General features: G+C 51.3%; 1 long non-coding RNA gene across 1 annotated transcript; it reads right to left on the bottom strand.

Annotated features, from left to right (window-relative positions):
• Window positions 1–642: 642 nt before the first annotated feature.
• On the bottom strand, window positions 643–4387 carry LOC149525775 (uncharacterized). Its single transcript, XR_016348837.1, has 3 exons — window positions 4108–4387; window positions 3069–3134; window positions 643–974 (listed from the first exon to the last, which is right to left on the bottom strand). It is a non-coding gene; the product is annotated as an uncharacterized LOC149525775 (long non-coding RNA).
• Between the last annotated feature and the right edge of the window lie 1472 nt (window positions 4388–5859).

Raw genomic sequence — 5859 nt, forward strand, 5'->3', positions numbered from 1 at the left:
TCTTAGAGGGGTCACACGACCAGCTTCCGGTCTGGTCAACGGGTCCCAGAACTGCACCCCCCAAATGGTGAAAGCGATTTGTGGGGCGGTCCTACAGGGAAAAAAACCTTCCTGATTGGTAGAGGGAGGGAGGGTGAGTTCTTAGAGGGGTCACACAACCCACTGCTGGGCGGGTCATCCGGTCCCGGAACTGCCCCCCGATTGGTCAAAGCAGTTCACGAGGCGGTCCTACAGGGAAAAAACCCCTCCTGATTGGTGGAGGGAGGTGGGGCGAGTTCTTAGAGGGGTCACATGACCCACTTCTGGGCGGGTCATCCGGTCCCGGAATTGCCCCCCCATTGGTCAAAGCGGTTCGCGGGGCGGTCCTACGGGGAAAGCCCTTCCTGATTGGTAGAGGGAGGTGGGGCAAGTCCTTAGAGGGGTCACATGACACCCCTTACTTCCGGTCACCTGCCCCTCTTGACCCCGGATGTATTACCCCCAAGGGCGGGACTTCCGGTGACAGGGGACGGGCCTAACGGGGGTCACATGACATCCTTTTACTTCCGGTCACCTGTCCCTCTCGACCCGGATGTACTACCCTCCAGGGGCGGGACTGCCGGTGACAAGGGAGAAGGGACTTCCGGGGAGTCGGGGGGGGGGGGACTTCCGGATTCAGGGGGCGGAGCTAATGTTTGATTGATGGTAGGGCCCTTATACTACTCCCTTACCCCATAGAGAGCTAGCAGATATATCGTTCAGTCACTGTAGCTGGCCGCATACCACCAAGCTGAAACAGAAGCTGGCACAGACAGAGCACATTGTTCTCCAGCAATCCCCAGTGAAGCAATTGATGTGACAAGGTAGCAGGAGCTCTTCGTTCTATTTGTCTGTGCTTCAGTCCCCGAGCACTCATCCAGGTCAGATGTCTCTTAGGACCTGAGTTGCCACCAGCTGGACAATGGGACTTGGGTCATTCTGTAGGACCTGGAGAGCTGGAATTACAGAGAATATGACTCACTTTTCATATAGTCACCTATGCCTGCAGTAGCTGGAGATTTAGTACCAGTGAGTACCAAGCTACAGCAGCTCTCTGTCCAAACAAAGCTTTAGGTTCCTCCATTGGGATCCTTCCAAGCTCCAAACTGAGATGGAGGAGGGGGGAGAGGGGAGACCCTGACCCTACCAGAAACTCATCCAATTGGAAGGTGCTCCATTGACTCAATAGCTTCTGCTTTTAAGTTATTTTACATCTCCTGACAGAAATAAATCTGATGGTGTGGAGTTTGGGGTAGCAAAAAGTGGCTCCCAGGGAGCCGATGGAGCCCAAAGAGTGGATCACACAGGTTGGGAAGAGGCATTGCCAGGATAGCCAGGAGATGCACTGACTTATATCACACTGGCTGCAGTTTCCTCCAGGTACGTCTACACCACAAAGTTAATTCAAAATAACAGCTGTTATTTTGAATTAACTTTAATAGCATCTATACATGCAAACCGCTATTTCGAAATTAATTCGAAATAGCAGAGCGCTTAATTCAAATTTGGTAAACCTCATTCTACGAGGAGTAACACCAAATTTGAAATAGCTATTTCAAATTAAGTGCTGTGTAGACAATTAATTCAAAATAGGGGGCCTCCAGCCCTTCCCAGGGAGCCCTGGTGGCCACTCTGGGCACAACCAGGAAAACTTCCTCTCCTCTCCCCCTGGCCCCAGAGCCATTAAAGGAATAGACCCTGGCCCGTGCCAGATCCAAGCCTACCAGCCAAGAGCCAGCAGTGGCCACCGGGGCCCCTGAGCCAGTAGCCACAAAACGTGAGCCAGCAAGGCACTGGCAGCCAACCCTCCACTGCTCCTCAGGAGCAGTCTGCCAGCACCCAGGAGCCTGACAGGGGCTGGAGAAGGCGGGTGCCTTCCTGGTCCAGGGTGGAGATCATGGACCTTATTCAGGTTTGGGAGGGATGCCCCAGCATCCATGATCTCCGCACTAGACAGAGGAACACGGCCGTCAATGGCAGGATAGCTGCCAGCCTGGCCACCAAAGGCCACATGCGAACCCAGGAGCAGGTTTGCATGACAATCAAGTTGGTGCGGTGAGACCCCCAACCTTGGGCCCTGATCTTCCCTTCTCCTTTCTTCCCTTTGCTTCTCCCTTCCAACTTCCTCCTCCCAGGTTTCACCCTCCCCTCTCCCACCCACTCTATTCCTCTCTCCCACCTCCTTTTCCCAGTCTCCCCAGAGGTTCACCCTGTTGTTCAATAAACCCAGTTTCTATTTTTGAACATACATGTCTTTTATTTGACATCAGGAAGGGAGGCTAGGGAGGAGTAAGTAGATGGACGTGAGGGAGGAATGGGGCACGAGCCCCCGGTGGGGAGGACCGGGGTGGCTCTGAGGGCTCCTCGGGGTGGACACTCTCCTGCAGGGCCTCCTGGATCCTGACAGCCCCCCGATGGACTCCCCGGACGGTAGCCTGCAGCAAGTGCAGCTGGGCTGATGGCAACAACCCTACGAGACGCACCGGTGTGCCCAGGGGCAGCTCTGGCTCCATGTGGCCGAGTGCTGTGGTGTCCCGAGTGCAGGCACTCAGGGCACTCCAAGACAGGACTGCTTTGCTGTCCCTCATCGGGGTAGACAAGCGAGCGGGGAACCCAAGAACTGTCTGTTCGGGGTGGGGGTAGGGTCCCGTGAAGCACGGAGCTCAGTTAGCCTGAGGCAGCAGCCCCACACACTATGTCCTAACCTGATGCCCTGCCAGCACTGGTTCCGGCCAGCCTGAACTTCGGTTCAGGGTCCACTCAGTGTGGACGCGCTATTTCAAAATAACAAAATGCTATTTTGAAATAGGTTTTGTGTATAGATGCATAATTCGAATTAGCTTATTTCAAATTAACTATTTCGAATTAAGTTAACTTGAATTAACGCTGTAGTGTAGACGTACCTCTTTCAGAGCAGACTAAAGCTGAATCTGTCCTTTGATGTGTGGCTGATGCACTTCACACCTGTGGTATCAGTTACTGCTTGCTTGTCAGCTAAATTTCTTTATAACTCACTAATGAATAGGATTTCACCTGTATTTGTTACTTACAGGTCAACAGATGTTCCATGTCCAGCCATTTCATATTCTTGGTGTCCGTATGTTCCAGGATGATGCCTAAATAAGCAGTGTAAAATAAACATCAATAAAAAACCTTCTCTTGTTAAGTGCAAGGTGATAACATTGGCCCTTTGGCTTCTATTGTGAGTCTAAGGTGAGCTGTAGGCAAGACAATACTAGAAAAGTTTAGCGTCCACACTGAAGAGAATAAGAGAAAAAAATTAAGAATGTTTACATAAAACCTCATTTGCTTTAAACAATCTATGTTCCTCTTGCCACTGCTGTCAGTTATTGGAGATATACTAGGATAGTGTATTAATCTAGTGGTGTGAACAAAGGGGCTGGGGCCAGGAATAAGTGCGTACTAAGCAAGGATCTCACCTGGATAAATTAATTAGGCCACACTGCTTGCCTGGCTTGCATGGGTGTGCTAAGGAAAGGATGGCACAGGGCCAAAGGGGAGGAATCTAGTGCTTCCTGGGCAAGGCAATCAGGAACCTGCAACAGCAGGCACTGTGTGGCGGTGGGCTGCCTACCTCCCAGTGATGAAGCACCAGTAAGGAACAGTGAACAACACTGAGCTTAGGTCTATAGTTTGAGTCCACACTAACTCTGACTACTAAAAATAGAGTGCAGGTAAGATGACAGAAGCAGTCGGAGGAGCTAGCCACCTTGAGAACAGACTTTTGGGTTTGGATGGGATCATCCTTGGAATAGTTAACCCCTCCTGCTACTCCTGCCACAGCTACTCTATTTTTAGCACACTAGTTTGATCGGAGAATAAACATACCCTACGTGACAGTGTGCCAGCCTCTGCTACTAAATGACTGCGCCATCTCAAAGCATTCAATTGCAAATTACAAATTCCTCCTAACACCACACTGAAGAAGTAGGAGAACATTAACATCTCCATTTATGCATGAGAAGTCACAGCACGGAGAGATTAATAGTAGCTCAGTGCTGCACACAGGGACTTTTTCTGTCTACCTCAAAGGGAATACCAAAAGGGACACGGCACACTTTCTCTCACCAGCTAACTTGGCTGCAGCTGCCCGGATCTCTTCCCAGCTGCTGCGGAAGTATCTGATGGTGCTTTTGTAAAAGTTCTCCAGTAGCTCAGCCTTCTCTTTGGCCTAGAGAAAATCAGGGACACATGAGCTCTCTCTGGCTAGAAATGCCCTTTGACTGCCAACACATGCCTTTACAAACCACAAGTAAACAGTCTGTGTTCCTCTTGCCACTGCTGTCAGTTATTGGATTCACTCAGACTTTTTTTTTAATTTAAACAAGTAAATAGAAGAAAGGACAGGAGGCTGTGTAGAAGTGGGGAAAGTGGGAATCTATGGCAGATTTACATTCCTCTCACCCTCAGTCCTGTATCCCACTCTAATAGGGTACGTCTACACTCCAATGTTAATTCGAACTAACTTAGTTCGAATTACTTAATTCGAACTAAGCTAATTCAAACTAACGGATCTAGACTAAAAAACTAGTTCGAATTAGCATTTTACTAATTCGAACTAGCATGTCCACATTAAGTGGACCCTGAACCGGGCTTAAGGATGGCCGGAAGCAGTGCCGGCAGGGCATCAGAGGAGGACTTAGAGCGTGGAGATGCTGTCTCAGGCTAGCCGAGGGCTGTGCTTAAAGGGTCCCAACCCCCACCCCGGACAGACAGTTCTCAGGGGTGCCCCGCTTGCAAAGCAGTCTTGGCTTGGAGTGCCCGGAGTACCCACACTGGGCACATCACAGCACTTGGTCATCAGACCGGCTGCACTTGCCGCAGCCTGCCATCTGGGGAGATGGGGCAATTGGGGGGCTGCAGGAGAGCTTCCACCCCAAAAGCCCGCAGAGCCAGCCCAGTCCTCCCCATCGGGGGCGCGTACCCCATTCCTCCCTCAACTCCTTCCCCTTACCCTTCCCTAGCCCCTCTTCTTGATGTACAAAATAAAGGACAATTGTGTTCAAAAATGGAATCTGTCTTTATTGAACAAAACTGGGGGAGACTGGGAAAAGGGGGTGGCAGAGGGGAGGGCAACTAAAATGATCAGGGGTTGGGAACAGGTCTCATATGAAGAGAGGCTAAAGAGACTGGGACTGTTCAGCTTAGAAAAGAGGAGACGGAGGGGGGACAGGATAGAGGTCTCTAAAAGCAGGAGTTGGGTGGAGAGGGTGCATACAGAAAAGTTCTTCATTAGTTCCCATAAAGAAGGACTAGAGGACACCAAAGGAAAGGAATGGGTAACAGGCTTCAAACTAGTAACAGAAAGTTGTTCTTCACAAAGCACAGAGTCAACCTGTGGAACTCCTTGCTGCAGGAGGCTGTGAAGGCTACAACTAGAACAGAGTTTAAAGGGAAGTGAGATCAAGCCATGGAGGTTGGGTCCATGGAGTGGTATTAGCCAGGGGGTAGGAGAGGTGTCCCTGCCCAAAGTTTGTGGAAGGCTGGAGAGGGATGGCACGAGACAAATGGCTTGGTCACTGTCTTCGGTCCATCCCCTCCAGGGTCCCTAGGGTTGGCCGCTGTCGGCAGACAGGCTACGGGATAGATGAACCTTTGGTCTGACCCAGGATGGCCATTGTATGCTCAGGGCTCAGGGTCGTGGGGTCTCAGTGGACCACCTTGATTTTCATGCACTCCTGCTCCTGGGTGGCCAGGCTGGCAGCTCTCCTGCCCTAGCCGGCCACCTTCCTGTGCCTAGTGCGGAGATCGTGGACGAGGTCCACGATGTCCGCACTAGCCCAGGAGGGAGCCCGCCTTTTGCGGTCCCGGGCAAGCTCC

Source organism: Pelodiscus sinensis, chromosome 1, assembly GCF_052426305.1.
Source record: "Pelodiscus sinensis isolate ZL-2025 chromosome 1, ASM5242630v1, whole genome shotgun sequence".
Classification (NCBI taxonomy): Eukaryota; Metazoa; Chordata; order Testudines; family Trionychidae; genus Pelodiscus; species Pelodiscus sinensis.